At 37.4% G+C, this 19802-nt stretch overlaps 1 long non-coding RNA gene across 5 annotated transcripts in view; it reads right to left on the bottom strand.

Annotated features, from left to right (window-relative positions):
* The window catches only part of LOC109452869 (uncharacterized), a 114262-nt gene extending 97003 nt beyond the window's left edge, over positions 1–17259 (bottom strand). Inside the window, exons 1-3 of one of the 5 annotated variants that reach the window (XR_012493904.1) lie at positions 16668–17259; positions 6715–6841; positions 907–978 (exon numbers count right to left, since the gene is read on the bottom strand). This is a non-coding gene — a long non-coding RNA (uncharacterized LOC109452869). Of the gene's footprint in view, positions 1–906; positions 979–6710; positions 6842–16667 lie in introns of all 5 variants that reach the window. The other 4 variants (XR_012493903.1, XR_012493902.1, XR_012493901.1 and 1 more) reach the window with 4 other exon arrangements.
* Between the last annotated feature and the right edge of the window lie 2543 nt (positions 17260–19802).

Raw genomic sequence — 19802 nt, 5'->3', positions numbered from 1 at the left:
AAAATAAGAATCCCATGCACCTAGCTTGAAATGCTCTTTATTCCACACCTTAATTGACTCAATGTCTTTATAAAAATTTATTATTTTGGTTTTACTTTTCTTTTTTTTTTTTTTTTTTCAAATAAGCAGAGCTGAATAACAAACCAGGAAATAGCTGACCTTTTAAGACTGATCTCCAGGAGAAAGAAAAGTGAAACCTCCCAGCCTCTGACGGGAAGAGAGAGAAAGGAGAACTCATCTCTGTAATCTGGGGAGAATGGAGCAAGAACAGCTCACCCTGGAGGCCGGACCCATCCCTGAGCAAGACTCTTCTTCCTAGGGCTTCATACATAGGCGCGTCCCTCCCCTGGGCTAAGTCTTACTATTTTATGAAAAGCATCATAGTTTATAACAAGTCCATGGGGGGGGGGGGGAGCAAGAAAAACCTGTAGTTTCTCTAAAAATGTACCCCCAAATTATTTGTTAATTAAAGTAATAATAGTGAATTGAGAGCTTATAAGGAGCCAGCCACTTTGCTATGTGCTTACTAAAAGCACTTAATTAATTAAAGCCTCAATTCTCCCCCATACACCCTATGTAGTAGGCATTATTACTATCAAGATTCTGAGGAAATGAGACCCAAGGAGGGTAAATAATTTGCTTAGCCTCACAGAGCTATTAAACAGTAAAGCCATCTTTCTGTGATAAAGTTTTACTTACTCACTCTTGTACCCTTGTACATGTTGCCCTTATAACTCACACCAGATTATTTGCAGGAAGAGTAATTGGGTAAATTCTGCAGATAACCATTCATTGAACACTGTGTTGAGCTTTGGAGATTCAAGGATGAATAAGTCGTTGTCCTGGCCCTCCTAGAGCTTATAGTCCAATAAAAAGAAAAAGTAATGGATAACATAGGGGACTTACCCTGAGTGGTGTCAGAGTTCCAAGAAATGATGGGCTGTCAGTCTCAGGATGTCTTCTCGGGGAGAATCACACCTGAACGACGAGGGATGTAATGATTAGTAAGTGACACCACAGGTAAATATGGAACACTGAATGTACATACTTACCTCTGAGTAGCCCCTTTAGAACTAAATAAAGTAAATACATATCCTCCGAATTTAAAACCAACAGAACAAAGAGAACTGGTGAGGAAGCGAGAGAAGGAAAGAAGCTGCAGTGGTTGAGTAGAGGGAAGAAGGCTGAAATCTGTTGCTTACAGTGGGAGCATACCAGTGTGAGTTCAGTGGCTTTGCTCCATACATCACTCAAAAGGCTGACACAGGAACCACTGGCACCTCTACCAACCAATATACAGACTGGAGCCAAGAACAGGACAGGTTAGAAACAATACGGGGCTTTTAGGTGACTTCCATTCCTTCTAGCAGTCTGTACAGCTAGGGAACTATCTCTTCTCAACTTTGGGCAGAAGACAAGAGGTTTCCTCCCAGAAAAAGCTGAACCTGAGATTCTTGACTCAAAGCCCAAGCACAGCTAAGGTTAGGGGCAAGGTGCCATAAAGGAAAAATGGGAGGTGAAGTGAAAATCTATGTAGTGGACAATAAGCTCCTTGAGTCCCTTTCCAAGTCTGGAGTTATCCCATCTAGGCAGATAATTGAAAGATTCTTCTCTGGGAAAACAGAATGGTCCAAGGGGAGAGACCTCAAGATATTGACATTTGGAATCCTACAAGGAAAGGGGTGGGTTCCAGCTTTATTGAAGGCTGGCAGCCAGCCAGGGCTACCCAGGCACACAAAGCTTCTAATGAGCTTTCTAGAGCCCCATTCTTAAGTACGCATGGACAGGCAAGGTTTTCCAAATATTTGAGGAAGCCCTCTAACATGAAAGACAGACTAAAGCAAACAAAAAAGCAGCAGAATAGACTAGCCTTAAAAGATTTAGAGTTCAATGCAATGAGCAGGAGAAAACTTTAGGGGAAAAAAACTTTAATAAATAATTTTAGGAAGATGGGTCTAGACTATATTTACAAAACTGGGAAACTGAAAAAAATGTTACATTTTAAGCACAAGTATTTTGTTGTATTATCCTTTATACCATTTAATATGTCTTAAATATCCTTTAAGACATAATATTTATGTCTTAAATATTTTAATATTTAATCCTTTAATATTTTTGGAAAAAGAGAGAGAAAAACTAGTCCAAAATTGAGAAGCTTTATTGATAGTATATATATATTATATATATATATATATAATATATATATATATATTTATATATATATAAATTTTCATATACTTCAACAGAACTTACGATAGATGAAGAACAAGGACAAACAGTGCTCACAATCTATATGAAAAATGAACAAATAGAAAATAAAAAGAGCTCTTGAAATTAAAATGATTGCAGGGAAAAAAAATCAACAGAAGGATTTTAAGAAAAATCAAAGACTCTCCCAGCAAAATGAGGAAGTAGAAAAAGAAAAGCGAGAAAATCGAAGAATCAATCCAGAATATTTAACATCTGAATAATGTGAGTCCCCAAAATACAGAACAGAGCTCTAGCTATCATCTTATTTTTCTTCTTCCCTTTTTCAGCCAGGCTCTTTAAGAAAGTCATCTACACCTACTATTTTCAATTCCTTCCATCCCTTCCCTCTTAACCCACTCCAATCTGATTTGCACTCCTTCTACTCCCCTAAAACTGTTCTAATGAAAACCACCAAAAGTAGATCATTTTCTGAGTGCTCATCTCACTTCGCTCGTCAGCAGCACCTAACAGGAGATCATTCCCTCCCTGGATAACGTTCTTTGCTTGGCTTGTGAAACTCCACATGCATCTCCTTTCCTCCTACCTTTCTAGCCACTTCCTTTCGGTGTCTTCTGCTGTTTCTTACTCATCTTCTTGATCTCTAAATGTGAGCAGTGCTTCTGGACTCAGCCCTTAGATCGATCTCTTTATAATCCACACTCACCCCTAGGCTATCTCGCCCAGTCTCATGGTCATCCAGACCACCTGCATGCTGATGGCTTCCACATCTGTCTTTGCATTCCACATATCGAACCTCAACATGCAGACCTAAAAGTCAAACTGACAATTTACATCTCAGTGTGGAGGTAAAACAGGCCTCTCATATACTTCCAATGCCCAATTCTAAACTTCTAGCTTATACTTTCCTCCCTCCCCCAAAAAGTAAGGGAGATAAAAACAACCTTCTCCTCCTGTACCTTTCCGCTTTTCAGTTTCTGGTAACTTCTTAACTTCTTTTTTTAGGCTCATGCCAAAACTCTGAGTCACCTTCCTTCCCTTTTATCTTATACCTCAGACATCATCTGTCAGCAAATCATGACAGCTCTACCTTCAAAACACATAACGAACTCAAACACATCTCACAACCCTCATTGCCGTTACTCCGGTACAAGCCACCATTACTCCTCTCCTGATTTGTTGCAAGCCTCCTAAATGGAACTCTTGCTTCTACCTTTGTCCAGCTTCAGAATATCTCAACACACCAGCCAAAGTGCTCCCATTAAAGACATACGTGAGATCATGTTACTCCTCCTCTCTAAACACTCTCCAATGGCCCCCTTTCTACCCACAAGGCCTTGACATAATTTACGCCCGGATTACGTTTAATCTCATCCCCTCCCACTCACTCATTTGCTTCCTTCACTATAGTCACCCTAGCTTCCTTACTATTCCTTAAATGCCTCTATACTCTGAAGCTGGTGTTTCTTCTACCTGGGAGGCTTTTCCTCCAAAGATCTACCTGGACTAGCCTCTTACTTGTCTTACTGTCTCAGTGAAGGCTTTTCAGGTGACCACACACACACACACACACACACACACACTCATAAGTCCTTTCCTGGCCTTACTTTCTTTCCTTAGGAAAGCAAAAAAAAAATCCTTTTCTTAGACTCTATTTTCCTAGAGTATTCAAGGCTAAAGCACTTTCCTTCCTAGTGTGTTTGTGTGTCAGAATTTTTATTTAATTCAATAATTAGAATTTAAAGGATCATGATTCTATAAATGCTACATATCCCAGTAAAACCAGCAAGCATGATTTTACTTGTTTTCCCCTAAAGCTGTTTGATTTTCCTCGAGTTTAAAACTGCATGGATTTTGTGGTTGTTGTTCACTTAATTTCCTTTGCTAATATAGAAATCTTCCCAAAGCATGAAACTTCCTTTAATACAATCAAAAGTGTTAGGAAGGTAATCTAATAGTTCTTTTTTTGCCTTTGAGATTCCTATCTCAGCCTTGTGTTCTTTCGTTTCACAAGGTTGTGCCTTGGACCTGATGTTTGACACTATTTTCTTAATTCTTTTTGTGTGTTTCCTCTTATATCCTCTATTTCCTGGATCCAATGTCTTCCTTTTTCCTGGTTTACAACCTCATGTTGGTAAGGCACATCCTCCAGCAGATTCCTGAGAAAGGCACAGGAGAGTTAATTTATTTTCAAACAGATTTTTGAGAAGGTCTATATTTAACCTTCATATTTAAATAATAATTTATTTGAATATGGAATCTTTGATTGGAAATAAAATTTTACCAGAATTTTAAAAGCAGCCCACTTTTAGTTTCCTAGCATACTGCCTTACTACTGAGAAGTTTAACACCAACCTAATTTCCAGTTTTTTTGTATACAACCAGTTATTTTTCTCACAGGAAGTTTCAGTATCTTTTCATAAACCCCTAACATTTTATATTTCATAGTGTTGTGTCTTGGTATTGGTTTTATTTTATTTATCAACAAGTACCAGGTGTCAATTTGTTATTTGAAGTTCTTAAGTTCTAAGAAATTTTCTTCAATTATTTTTCAATAGTTGTATGCTCCCTATTTTCTTGACTATTTAATTTATCAGTAAAAGTCTTTGTTATATTTGTGAACTCTTCTGAGTTTTTGGGATAGAGCAGTGAACACAAAGACTAAAAATCCTGTCCTTGTGGGGTGTACATTCTAATGGTAGGGATAGCTAAGTTAAATAAGTAAAACAAAAAATATGTTAGATAGATAAATAGATAAGAAAGGAGGGAAGGAAGAAAGGGAGGGAGGAAAGAAGGGATGAAGGGAGGGAGGGGAGAAAAAAGGAAGGGAGGAAGAAAGGGAAGGAGGGAAAAAGGGAAAGGAAGGGAAGGGAAAGGAAACACCAGAAATACTAATTTTTGAATCTGGTTAACCTGGAAACAGTCACAGTTTGCCATGAGAGGCAAAGCAGGCACAGACTCCTAGTATGGTTTACATGGTTAATATATGTCCATGTATTAAAAATTACAATTAAGTCTGAAGTAGAATGGGTGTAAACCTTATACGCAAAGAAAAAGAGCAATGGCGACCTCTGGAACAGCCAGGTATGTTGAGGTGAGCGTGTGGATGGGAATGGTTGCAGATGAGTCTGGGAAAGTAGGTTGAGGCTGGTTATAAGCCATGCAGAAGACTCTGAACTTGATCCTGCAGGTCTTGAGGGATCAGTGAAGACTTTAAAGCAGGAAAAGGTTATGATTGTGTTCGTATTTTATAAAGAGCATTCTGTCTGTACCACAGAAAATACATTAAATCGAGACAGGCCTAAAGGCAGAAAGTTCCTTTAAGAAGCTTGATGGAATATCCAAGTAGGAAAGATAAAATGTCTGAATTAAGTGTAGTAGAAACAGGCAACAGATAGACCCATCAGTTGTTTAGGATGTGTAGATCAATAGAGACCAATCTCCCCGAGGAGCTATAGAGAGGGATTAAGAATGAAAGGAGCAGAAAGAAGCCAATTGCCCCACACAGGAATAAAGCATGTAGGGTGTCTCTTGGGAACATCTCCCAACTCACCCTTCTATATAATCTAGTGTGAAACTCTACAAAAGAGGTTTCCATCTTCTTGACAGATTTGTCATTCAGTCTACCAACTACAGCCACAATTATTTCTTGAATATTTTAAGTGAACATTTATGATGATTGCAAGCACTCATTTCTAAACTACTAAGTGGGAATAAGTTCCTGGGAAAAGTGACCTCTTAAAGGAAGAAATATTTTCCAAATGCTAATTCTTCCTAGTGTGACATTTCTTCCCTATAAAAAAAGTCTTCCTCTTTACTTGAACAGAGAGTGTTATTTATTCTGTGTATTTCCCTCTCTTCCACACTGAACAATTACAGTTTCTTTTCCTTTCATTTCATCTCGCACACTGTCAACAAGTTTCTCTCTAAAATCCCATTTTAAACATGTTATCCATTAATCAAAAATGTACAGGCTTTTTTCTTTCCCATTGAATAAATGTATGTATGCTGTACAATGTACTTTCTAGATCATTATCACCACTAATCATCTCAACAATCTACAAAGCATGATCAGTGTCCTTATTCTATAGATAAAAAAGTCAAAGGGGAAAAAGCAATTACTGAATTAAAATGGAATAGCTTTCCAGTTTTCCCCCTACTTCCATTTGGTCTGTTGTCTTAAAGCTTTTCAAAATCTGCACACTTCCCATCTCTCTTCCCATTAATGTCTTTTGAAATGTGGTTCTCAAATGGAGGGATTGATGAACCCTGTTGGAACCCCTTCTGGTGCCCTTGGGTAGGCTACATGCACATAAACCCCTAAAAATGTATATAAAATTTTGCATTTATTTTTATATGGTCATTTTTTTTGGAGGTGAATTCAAAGTATTTATCAAATTCTTAAAAGAACTCATAGCCTTTAAAAAGTGAAGAACACTACTCTGCAGGAAAATTCTGCTCTAGGAGATGGGACCGCTTCTCCCCACTCAGCTCCTTGTCACCTGCCTCAGATGATCTGCACTCACACCAAGGTGACTTCCTCTCTGAGGCCAGGCTCACCCCCTCTTCCTGTGTGTAGATCGCCGAAGGTCACAATGGCCAATTTCTCCTCAGAACTGTTAGCACTCATGTCCTGTAGAACAAACCTAGGAATTAGCAATAGACCAGCTTGTGGCATTTGCTTGAATTTTTGCATACCTGGTTATTAGGTAACTATTGTTTTGTTGCTTGCTTCACCATTTAGATGTTAAGAATCTAACATCATAGGCTTCCTCAGACTCTCCACAGCATCTTGTCCAGAGCTCTACACAGCGTGGATGTTCAATAAATATTTGTGGATTGGGTTTGAGACCACCATCTTACTTTTCATAAAAGCATAAGCATTATTTAGGTGTTTATTAAATGCCTATAATGGGCGAGGACCTATCATGGAGGTGGGCAGAGAGGGGTGCTCTCCATCTTTCCAAGGCAATGAGAGAACAATTTGTCCAGGACCCTACACAATGGGCCTCACAGTGAATTAAGGCGGAAATCATGTAAGAAGGGCCATACCCCATGAGATGCTCAAGCAGTACAAAAGACAGGACTTAGTGACTCATGGGTTGAGGAGAGTACGGGAAGAGGAGTGGAGGATATCAGGTGCAGGGAGAAGTTGACTGCCTCACAAAAACATCAGTCACATGGGAAAAATGAAGCCGATCAGTCTTCCCTTCACAACATAAGGCAAATCTCAAAGTCTGCACATTGCACTGGCTTTCGGTCATTCAACAAATATTTGTATGAGGTTTATTGTGAGACACAGAAACACAGAGAGAACTAAACTTTTAAAATATATCACAATTTTAACATGCTGGTGAACTACACAAATGGACTTCTGAGAGGTCCATTTCAATCTCTGTGAGAGCCACATCTGCTTGCTGGTATATCCCCTGCTAGTAACTGTGACAAAGAATACTGAACACTCTTTATCTTCAAGCACTTCAAATCTCATTGGTGAAATAAAGTTAGGTACATAAACAGGGACCAACAAGATAGTAGATACCAGAATGTTAGACAAAAATATAGACAAAGACAGTAACTATCTGAGTGAATTTATTGTTCCTTAATTATTAAAATTCTGTTTTTTAAATGATGTCATGAACAATGTCATGCAAAAACAAACTCCAAGATATGTATTTGATAATATTATAACACTTTCTTTTCTAGGTTAGCTGAGAAGAAATCCATCAGAAGCATGTTTTATTATGATTACCACCCTTTGCATCAAAATGGCTCTAAGATAACAAAACAATGTCAAGTCAACAGAGAACACATTAATTCTGACCATTACATAATGTAGGCTATTAGTATTAAAGTTCACAGAGAATGGTAATATTCAATAAACTAGTTTAATTATATTTCACGTTATGTAAAGTTTTAGAAAAATTACTATACCAATGTTTTCATTGTTTTAGAACCAAGAACACATAATTAGATAGACTAAATTCCCTGAAAATAAGTATTTCAAATGGCCTTATATAAATTGGTTTTTAATTTATTATCTTTTAATAAAGTTACTTTTTCAGAAAAAGCTTTAATATTTCAAATAGACTGCTACCAATAGTCCTCTAAATAAAAACATCTTTCTTAATTCTTTTTTAAAAGAATGTATTACTTTTTTTAAAAAAGGAATAAATGCTCACTATACAAAATTTAAATATGGCAAAAAGTATAGAGTATAAAGTGAAATGTATTCTTCACTCCAGGCTCCAACCATAGCAGCCTTAACACAACTCAATAAAAGTAACCAAGGCTATTATCTATTCTTAGATGTATTATCTATATAAATACAAACACATATGTGTATATTCTTTTTTCTTACATGTATGGGGTCATGTTGTGTATATGCTTTTATAATTATATTTTTCTCACTAATATTTCCTGGTCATCTTTCCACATCAATAGACTTGGAGCTGGCTCACTTCTTTTAATGGCTGCATAATATTCCATTGTTTGAAGAGCCATGATTATTTAACTAGTCCCTTATTAATGGACATTTAATTTATTTCCAATTTTCTCTATTAAAAATAAAGCAATGGAAATGCTGTACAAATGTCAATGTATTTTTACATACATATATTTTACACACACACACACACACACACACACACACAGAGGGTGCCAAAAATTATACACATTTTAAGAAAAGAAAAACTGTGTTAAAATTGTAATACTCAATATACACCAATAACAAAAGATGAATATAAGTCACACTTCTGCAATTATAAGAGGTGCTCAAAGTGGTTACCATCAGCATAATTTTAATACAGTTTTTTCCTTTCTTAAAATATGTATACATTTTTTTGGCACCCTCTGTGTGTACGTGTGTGCGCGCGTGTGGCTTTTTTTAAAGGTAAATTTCTAGAGGTGAGTTCATTGCCTTTATATGCCTTTTAAATTTTGATAGATTATTGAAAATGTGCCCTCTATGGTTATTGTACCAATTTACAGTTCTACCAATAATGGATGAGATGCCCTGAATAATAACAATCTCCCCAAATATATGAAAGCCCTTAATAATATCCATTTTAAACACAAATTTGATAATGCAGCTCAAAAATCTTCAAACATTATCCAGTTCCTAAAGAATAGAGTTAAATTTTTAGCATAAGTTTCATGGGTGCCTCCAATTTCGCTTCAACCCAGTTTTTAAAAATATCTCCTCCCACTTGGTTAAGGTGAAATTGAGGAGAGTCATGAAGAAAATGCACTTTTTCTATAGTCATACCAGGCCAAGAAAGCATCATACCTTTCTTGCCTTCGTGACTTTGCTTGTGCTACCTGAATTTTCTATCATTCGTTTATTGATTCTTTCACTCATTCATAGTTACAAAGCTCTACATGATCTGTGCCTGGCTGTCTCTCCAACTCATTGTTCTTCCTCTCTGTTCTACAGCTCATCAAGCATGCTCCTAACTCATAACCTTTGAATCTACCACGTTCTTTGCGTAGAACTTTCTTCCCTAGTCACATACTCATAACTCATTCTTTCCCTTCATTTATACCGCTTCTCAAATGTTGCCTCCTCAGAGAGACCTTCCCAACCAACCCATCCAAGATAGCACTCCCAGTCCCTTTCTAACATGTTATTCTGACTAATTTTTCTGCATGATACTTGCCATTACCCAATATTTTGTTTATATTCTGATTTGTTACAGTTCACACATTTTTAATGTTATAGTCATCTTATTATGAAAACAAATCCAATGAAATGTAAGTGTCTTGAGAAAAGATACTTTTTGATTTGATTCACTGCTGTTTCTCAATGCCAAGAATAATGCCTTGCATATAGTAAGTGCTCAACAAATGTTGAATAAGTAATTTAACAAATATATTGGGCTTTATATTGTCCCAAGCATTCTTCTAGGATAGGAGAAAGATAAATAAGACTGATCATGGTTAAGGCAAATATGTAATAATTACTGAGTAGCATGATGCACAATAATAAAGGCAAATTGGAGTTAGACTATTAGAGGACAGAGGAGCATGAGTAATCTCTGGGGCTAGGTGGGAAATCACAAGTTGCTTCAAAGATTACTCCTTCCTCTTTCATGCTGACTCAAATGTCAACCCCTCTGTGAAGTCACTTTTATCTGGTTTCCCAAGCACATCAGCCCACCTCCAAGCCCTCTCCTGACATTATTTTCTATGTCCCATCCAAGCAAAATTGATCATTTCTCTATATTCTTAAATCTTTTGTGCATAGAACTGGTGGAGTATTTAATACTTACAATAGTCATTCATTATCCACAGGGGATACGTTTCAGACCGCCAGTGCATGCCTGAAATCAAGAATAGTACGAAACCCTATAGATACTATGTTTTCTTGAGTTCATGCATCCCTATGATAAAGTTTAATTTATAAATTAGGCACAATAAGAGATTAATCACAATAACTAATAAGATAGAACAATTATAACAATATAGTATAATAAAAGTTATGCAAATATGTTCTCTCTTTCTCTCAAAATATCTTATTGTAATCATCCCTTACTTGCAGTCAATGGCTTGGTGTCACTTGTTTCACGGGATCCCTTGCTGAAGTCTTCGTACAGGCTCAATGCTTTCTAGCACAATATGTTGCCATCAATCGGAACACATTTTCTGTTTATGTTTTCACCCACAAATTTAATGCCTTTTCTATCTACACACTGTGGCTGTAACTTTTGTAGTTTTGTAGTTATATATATATGGTGCCCCAAAAATGTACATATATTTGTGTTTATATGAGTGTGTACTCATATATAAATATATACATACTTATGTATGCATATATAAATACATATTTATTTATTTGTGTATGTGTATATATACATCTCTTTTCAGCATCCTGGGATGGAAAGAATCAGAACCTGGGAGGCAAATAGACTTAGCACTGAATTCCATCTCGCCTACTCATTGGCTGACCCTCAAGTTCTTAAGTGATAAAATGCCTAATCAATGTAATATCTACCTCGTAACTTTTCCATAAGGATTAAAAGTAGTAAAGTATGTAAATGCCCTAGGAGATGTCTAGCAGCAGATGGTTTGGTGGTCAATTAATTTTAGCTTCCTCATGGTATATTCTTAATACTCTCACTGAACTTGAATTTCAGCTCAGGGCAACTCATCCTTGTGTTTGCAGCACATACCACGTACAAAGCAGTCAGCAAATGTTTGTTGAATGCGATGGAATTATGATGAGGGCTACTGAAAACTAAAGCACAAGTTACTAAAAGGTTGTGAAGAGTTTTCTGACTTCCTCCTCATTATGTCTAAAGTCCGTGTAGAAACCTTATTTTAAGGCTGTCTGGAATCTTTTCCAGAAGATATCACAGAGAAAAAAGTTTCCTTTTCTTATGCTTTTCAAATTCATTTTCTACCTAATAATCCTCTAAGTAAAAGTTATTGCTTTTTGTGGCAGTTCTATTTTGGAATGGCAATTCCATAATATCCCTTGAGAAAGAATTATGTTTTATATTTCTACAGGAATAGAATAAAATCAAATTTAAACACAGAGTAGATCTTGGAAGTAAATAAATTTTTTCCTGATTCAGTCTTTTATCTTCCCAACTTATTTATAGGAAATTTTATTTCTTACTCAATCACTCAAAATTGTGTTATCGATTTTCATCATTATTTGTTTTTAACAAATTAAACCTTTCATTCTTTTCCCATTCACTGCTCTTTAGTGCATGTGGCTTCCCACTTGTTAAGAAAATGGGCAGAAGATACTGTTGATGCTATTATAGGTTTCTCAAACGTAGGCCTTCATTTCCATTATACGGGCAGGGACAAAATTTAACCCTAGAAATGTGAAACATTTGATCACGATAGCTTTGAGATTGGCCAGATCACATCAATTGTATTGATAACTTCCTCTACCTAATTTAAATTCCAGTTGAGCATTACCCATGAACATTTGACTCTGCTCTCTCACAAAGTAACATTATTTTAGAGTTTACAATTTCGTTAACCCCTTATGAGGAGAAAAGGAAGTATTTCAAACCTCCCACTTGATTACCCTGAGCTGTCATGGTTTTTTTCGGGTGGTTAAGCTTGTCTTACTTGCAATAAACATGGAAATTCAGTGTGATCAGTGCGAGTCGATGCAGTGTCTTCACAGAAGAAAATGCCATGAAGGAGCCTCATTGAAATCACACTCTGCAGTAGACTGGAAGAATGGTGGTTTTTCAAATCAAAACTGCTAAAAAAAACTGAGAGACTATTTTGAACAAATTCAAACCAAAAGATGAACTAAGAATCATTGAAAAACCTACATGATAACAACAGACCTGATTGAATGCATCTTAACAGCTTACTCTCTTATAATCAGATAATAAAAATTATTAAAATTAAATCTGGTAATAAGTTTTAAAATCTGAGCTAAGCTCAGAGTTATGAAATGGGAAGTTTAAAATATATTTTCCAATCACAAAAGGTTAACAAAATTGCAAACTCTAAGATAATGTTGCTTTGTGAAGAGAGCTTCATCTAATTATCATGAAATTAAAATTAGGTAGAGGCTTGAGTAACATTTTGATTAAGTCATTATGCATTGTAATACAGCTAAAAGTTATTATATGTGATTTTAAATGTGATGTTGATTTGATCATTAGGGTAAGAAAAATGTTTGAGGTATGAAGTCCTATCACCAGGGAGATGTTTATATCTCTTTTCTTTCACAGGTATAAAAAAAAAGTCAGAATATAATTTTCTAATTCTACCTTAAATAATTTTTGAAAATAACAATGGTCAATAAATAAATTGTTTCTTAAAGTTTTAGAATATAATGTTTAGAGATTCTGAAAACTTCAAATAAAGTTCATATTTAAGTATTATGAGGGAAGAATATTCTTTCACCTTTTCACAATTTGGAATATCTACTCAGTGCAATTCTTGTAGCCCTAAGACCACAAGCTCCAAGAGGGCTCTCTCCCCAACAACTAGTGTAATGCTAGATAGTACAATGTGCTTAACCAATATTTGTTGGGTAGATGAATCATTATGTACATGTACTTATACTAACAGATCCCATTATTTCATTAATAATGGCTCCCATTTGTTCAGTTATTCAGAACTCACTGAATAAATATTTGTTGATGATTTCTATGTGCCAGGCCCTGTTCTAGGCACTAGGGATACAGCTATGAACAAACCAGACCAGAAGAAAAAAAAATCAACATCCTTGCCCCATTGGAACTCACCTTCTAGCAGGGGGAGACAACCAATCAATGCTATAAGCAAGTAAAAAACATCAAGGGTTAGTTGGTGATAAGTATTTAGTGAAGAACGAAACAGGGAAGGCAGATAAAGGGTGTCAGGGGGTGGGGAGAACTCTCTGGAATGTTCAAGGCACAGCAAGAGGAGGTCGGTCGGTGTCAAACAGCGTCAAAAGGAGAAAAGGAGGTGAGAATGAAAACATGCCGACTGGACCTTTAGGAGGCTTTTACTCTGAGTGAAATGAGCCACTGAAGGGTTTGGAGCAGAGATGTGACCCCATCCAATTTACATCACAACAGGATCATTCTAGCTGCTGTGTTGAGAACAGAGTGAGGCAGAGCTGGAGCCAAAGCAAGGAGACCAGGAAGGAGGCTATTTCACCCATCTCAGCAAGAGATGATGATGGTTACGTTTATGGTTCATCATGGGCCAGGCTGTGTGAGAACTGCTTTGTATATTTAATACTTACCTGTTCTATTACCTAGCGCCTACAAACTGACATAAATATGATATTGCCACTTTCTGGATCAGCAAATCGAGCCTCACAATATTTAGCTTACCCAGAGTCACTCGCTAGCAGGCGGCAGATGTAGGATTCACCCATAAATCTGCCTGTTAATTTCCTCACTGCTCTGCCATCCTAAATTTTCATGCATTTTTCAAACAATTAGCATCAGTATATCAAGAGATTAGAATAGTACCCACTTTAGGGGTGATGTAGCATTAAGAGAAACCAACCCATCTTCCCAGCTCTGCCCTCAACTTCTACCTGCTGTGAACCCTCTACTCTGGCCAAAATAACCGATTTGCTACTTCCTCAACATGTCCTGAGTTTTCCCAATAATCTTACAGTCTTAGAATTTCAAGAAAACTTAGCCAACCTGATATTGAAAACAGGAGGCCTGATATATTAGGTCATTTGGTCTCTGAATATTTCCAAGCGACAGACAAGGCTGCTGATGGTACCTGTTCATGCGCTCGCGTGAAAGGTCATCTGGAGAATCCCAGAGATCCTTGCAATAGATCTTGCAAAGAGCTGGCCCCATTCAAAGTTAGGCTAGAGGGCAATAGCATGCACATTATTGAACATTTCCCACTGGCCAGGCCTCTTATTATAAAGAAATGCGGTGCTCATGAAAACTGGGACGTAGAGTAAAAAAAAAAACAAAATCCTGCTTCTGTTGATATTAGAATGTTAAGATTTCTTGGTTTGAGCTTCCAAATTTAATATTTTTTAAATTGCAGTTAATTTTCACTTTCATCTATACCTCACAAAGGAAGTCACTGTTTGAGGGACAGAAAATAGAACCACAAGTTATATTAGAACCTCAGTCCTGCATTTACTACCACCCAGATGTGGGTTTCAGGAAGTGGCTGACAACCAGATCATGTCACCACTGTGGGCCATTTGTCTATTCTATGGCCTAACCCTAAATTCAACCCCAGGCAATGGGCTAGGACAGAGAGGAGGGGAGGAAATCACAATAGATGCGGCACTTTGGAAGCTCTGCGCTGTCAGACTCTGCTGGGATCCCTGGACAGGGGTAAACCAACCCTCAGCTATCAAAACTATTATCCCAGAGTTTGATAAATATAGAACACAAAGGGCAAGAGACAGGAGATGGTTTTCAGCTCTCAGGCCTTTTATAGTGCTTCAGTCAGTGACAATGGAATTATGGTTAGAAAAGCCACCTCATTTTTTTAAAGTTCTATCTTGCTTTATTCCCTGGGTCCAATGCCTGGATCCTAAAAGCTTAGAAAGAACAGTATTAGAGCATAATTAACAGGTGAAGTTTAAAGGAAAAACTGGGAACATTGTCTCCATCTAAGCCACACAAAGTGACATTAGGAAAAGCCAGTCAACTATCCATTGCCCTAATCCCTTTACATGTTAAGATTGAAATTAAAAGCATATCTGCTAACATGCAATAAATTTTTTAAAATCATTTTTGCACTTTTCCTGCATATTAGCATAAAAACTTTTAGGCATACTAAGCAGAATTGAGGGTGCTGACAAGAAGTTTAATTTATTAAAATGAAGACCTTTGAATGGGCTTCTCTCATTGTTATTACAACAATGTTTGGCAGGTAACAACTCTCTCCATACAACCTCATCCTGGGCCTCTTACTGCCTGAGTCATAAGTGAAAACACCAGGTAAGGTCCTCAGGCCGGCTCTGAGGCAAATCCTTTAGAACAGGATGTGCTTCTTCCTTGAGGTGACAGGTTACATATTGCAAGTTTTTTTCATCCCTATTGAAAACATCTCATTTGCTGCCAAACTATATGTAAGGAAAAGAAGCACAGTCTGCCCTCAAAGGCTCCTTGGAGACTGAAACCAGAGAATAGCCGGACATACACACAGTATGAAAAGTCTAAATTAAACAATGGCTTTGCAACAGCACCTTCCCATGTGACTTTGAATCAGAGTAAAGGGAAGTTCACAAAAATCAAAGCAGTAAAAGGGATCTTTATTTGGAAAGTACTCATTAACTCAGCAAAGCCAAGCTTTAAGAATTAGATCTGTGAGGAAAATCCTCCTGGCTATGAAACCAGGGCTTTGATTTCTACTGGCTCATAACATAAATAATAATATCCACTTACAGATCTATATTACCTTTCAGTTTACAAAGCACTCCATACATTATTTCATTTTATCTTCACAACATTCTTCTGAGGTATCGAGGCATGGTTATTCCCTCTCCTGGGTTAGGAAATCGAGGCTTGGTGAGCAGACAGGATTTCCTCAAAGTCACATAGTTATTAAGAAGCACAGCCCTAAATGAAATTTTGGTCTTCAGACTCCCACTTAGGAGCCCTTTACTCTGTTGCATCTCTAAAGTTAGTAATTCCAGATTATCATAACTAGTTATGTGTTAATTGAGGAAATTCTAAGAGGCACAAGAGTTTTAAAAAAGATAGGCCAGACTTGGAAGAAAACAGACTTTCAAGCTGTTTATATATGTTCCCTGTGACAATGGCAAAAATCCAAGGTACATTCTGAGGACAAATAAAATTAAAATGAACTTTATTTTTGAGTTTAGTAATAGTAATATCAAAGGATATAACAATTGTATATATTAGAAGCTCTGCCAAAGGAAAAAAACAGAAAGAAAACAAAAGATCCCTTATTTATAAACTTGAAATATGTTTTCTAATGTTGTCTCTAAACTGAATTAAATACTATGATTTGACACGTTGAAAATACTTGAAACTTACTTTTAGTACTTGAAGTTGGGTTTTCTTCTTCTTCCTCTTCCTCTTCCTCTTCCTCCTCCTCCTCCTCCTCCTCCTCCTCCTCCTCCTCCTCCTCCTCCTTCTCCATTAAGTGTGAGACAACATAAAGCAGAGAACTATGGTGAAAGTGCAATGGTTTGGTGGCCAGAGAGGCTGGGCTTTGAATCCTGGCTCCACTTCAGTGACCTGAGGAGTCTGTTTAACTACTGAGGGCTTTATCTATAAAATGGAAGTGAACTATCATTGCTTGGTGGCTTAGTCAGTGTGGACTGTGCTATGACAAAATACCACAAACTGGATGGCCTAAGCAACACACATTTATTTTCTCACTGTTCTGGGGGCTGGGAAATCTAAAATCAAGGTGCCAGCAGGGCTGCTTCCTGATAAGGACTCTCTTCCTGGCTTGTAGATGGTCACCTTCCTGCTACGAGTGCTCACGTGGCATTTCCCTGTGTGTGAGTGTGTGTGTGTGAGTGTGTGTGTGTGTGTGTGTGTGCACGCGCGTGCACAGAGACAGAAAGGAAGCAAACTCTCTGGTGTGCCTTCTTAAAGGCACTGATCTTATCATAGGGAATCCACCCTCATGATCTCATGTAAACCTAACCTCTTTCCAAAGACATCCCCCCATCCTAATACCATCCCTTTAGAGTTTAGGGCTTCAATACATAAATTTGGGCGGAACAATCATTCAGTTCATAGCACTTGGTTCTCACCCTAGTATCAAAGCAGATTGAAAAAATAAGGCATTTTGAAAAAAAGAAACAGCATGAATAGTTAAGCACAGGCACAAAACAGTGAAGACCACTGAAGCCCAGAAGTGCTGAGCACTAATGTTTGTCACAATCTGTCACGTAGCCCTTTTGAAACAATCGAGAACACTGACCAGGACTCTCTGAGAGAATGCTGGACTTGAGATACCAGTCACTGCCTGCTGCCCACAACCTATTTTCAGAGAATCTATCCTGTTCGTACCAACTGACACCCACCCCCTTACCTGATCTGTAAACAGCTGCCCTGAGGAGATACCATCCAAGATTCTCATGAGCAAATCAGGTTTTCGAACCTGGGAATGTAGCATTAGGTTTAACAACTGACGTAGTGAGATGGCATTTGGTTGGGGTGAGGGTAGAGAGACACACTAACAGGTATAGAACCAGAGTCAGGCCTGGATCCATTTAAGCAAAAGTTATATCCAAGCAGAAGTTAAAAGAGAGTGAAGCAGCCATGAGGAAGTTGGCAAATATGGAAATAGAACTAAGCAGACAGGCAGAAGAGGTAGAAGTAGGAGGCCAGTAGTTCCGTGAGAGGAAATAATAGAGTCAGGTATTGATTTTGCAATCCCAGGGCCTCCCGTGGCCTGGTTGTACTTTTTCCTGCCTCCAAATATTTCTAAGGGGCTCTAGCATCCTTTCAATTCACTCTCTTTTTACTAGAAATAGTCTGAATGGCTTTCTGTCTCTTGCAACCAAAAAGCCTTGAACATAAGAAATGCCTAATAAATTAATTAATCAAAAATTAATTTGATTAGTACAAATCCATGTGAAAATGCCAAAGAACAATCTAAAAGCAACATTGGTGGGGGTTGGGAGAAGCACAGAGTGAACATGCAATCAGAATCGGGTAAGGTTAACCAGAAAACCCACCAAAAGACATGAGCTGAATCGAGTTTGGAAAGAAAGAGGATGCTGTGTTTGCCATGAGAAAGGCGTTAATCTAGAAAAATATCTACAGAGACATAAAAAGTAAAGCCCCGACAGTGAGTTCAAAAGCAAGCTAATAAAAGTAGCCCTTACTTTCAAAGAAATAATACTTTTAAAATTAATTTCATTTTGAATGTATTATCTTCTAACCCAATGAAGATCTTTAAATTATTAGATTGCTTTGAAACTCATATTTTCTTCAGTTGTAAAAGTAATTTTCTATAGTTTTGCTGTTTTCAAGTCAAAATCAAGTGCGTCTTTAATTTCTGGTCAGCTGCTAACTATCAGTTTCTAGCAAATCATATTTTTACATGTTCAAGTTCTGCTTATGGGACTTACCCAGATTTCCTAGTTTGTGGCTTAATTATGGAAGGAAAAAACTCAGGATAAACATTCAACCAGTTTTAATACTATTATGATGTAACAGTTTAACTTGATGTTAGGCATCAATTCTAATATTTGTAAATGTTAAAAAAAAAAAAAAGACTTGATACAGGGGCAGCCAGATGGCTCAGTTGGTTAGAACGTGAGCTCTGAACAATAGGGTTGCCAGTTCAATTCCCACTGGGCCAGTGAGCTGCGCCCTCCACAACTAGGTTGAAGACAACGAGCTGCCGCTGAGCTTTCAGAGGAGTGGCCAGATGGCTCAGTGGGTTAGAGCACGAGGCCTCAACAACAAGGTTGCAGGTTAGATTCCCACATGGGATGGTGGGCTGCACCCCTGCAACTAAAGATTGAAAACGGTGACTAGACTTGGAGCTGAGCTGCACCCTCCACAACTAGATTGAAGGACAACGACTTGGAGCTGATGGGCCCTGGAGAAACACACTGTTCCCCAATATTCCCCAATAAAATTTAAAATAAAAATTAAAAAAAACAACCTTGACACAAAAAGAGATTTACGTTATTTGCTTTAAATTCCAATGTTAGCTTTAGCCTCAAAAAACACTGTACGCTCCACTTATTAGGAGTATGTCACAATGGATTATCTGAAAGAGTGTAATGAGAGTTTGAAAGCCCTGTGTTTGACACAAATGTTATATATCACCAGCAGGACCAAGCATTGTCAAATCAATCAATAATTACTGGCAAAGTAGAACAGGTGACTCAAATGGGAATGACAGGAAATGAATGAGAACAGCTGTTATATGGCAGTCTTTCCCTTTAGGGACACACACACACAAAAATTCATAAAATTGTAACAAAGTCCAAGTACAACTGCTAATATCTTGCCATTATATTTTTCAGGAAAAGGTTCAAACTTATTAACTTAGTACATGAGGCCATTGATTTGTTCCACAAATATTTATTGCACTCCTATTATGTGCCAAGCTCTGGGTATAGATCGCTTAATAAAAGAGTGTCTTCTGTTTGCACTTAGGATCTAGAAAGGTGTGGGATCTCTTACATTCAATTG

The sequence above is a fragment of the Rhinolophus sinicus genome, linkage group LG02, assembly GCF_036562045.2.
Source record: "Rhinolophus sinicus isolate RSC01 linkage group LG02, ASM3656204v1, whole genome shotgun sequence".
Lineage (NCBI taxonomy): Eukaryota > Metazoa > Chordata > Mammalia > Chiroptera > Rhinolophidae > Rhinolophus > Rhinolophus sinicus.
Note: the sequence above shows the minus strand (reverse complement) of the source record. Positions and strands in the feature narration are given on the sequence as shown.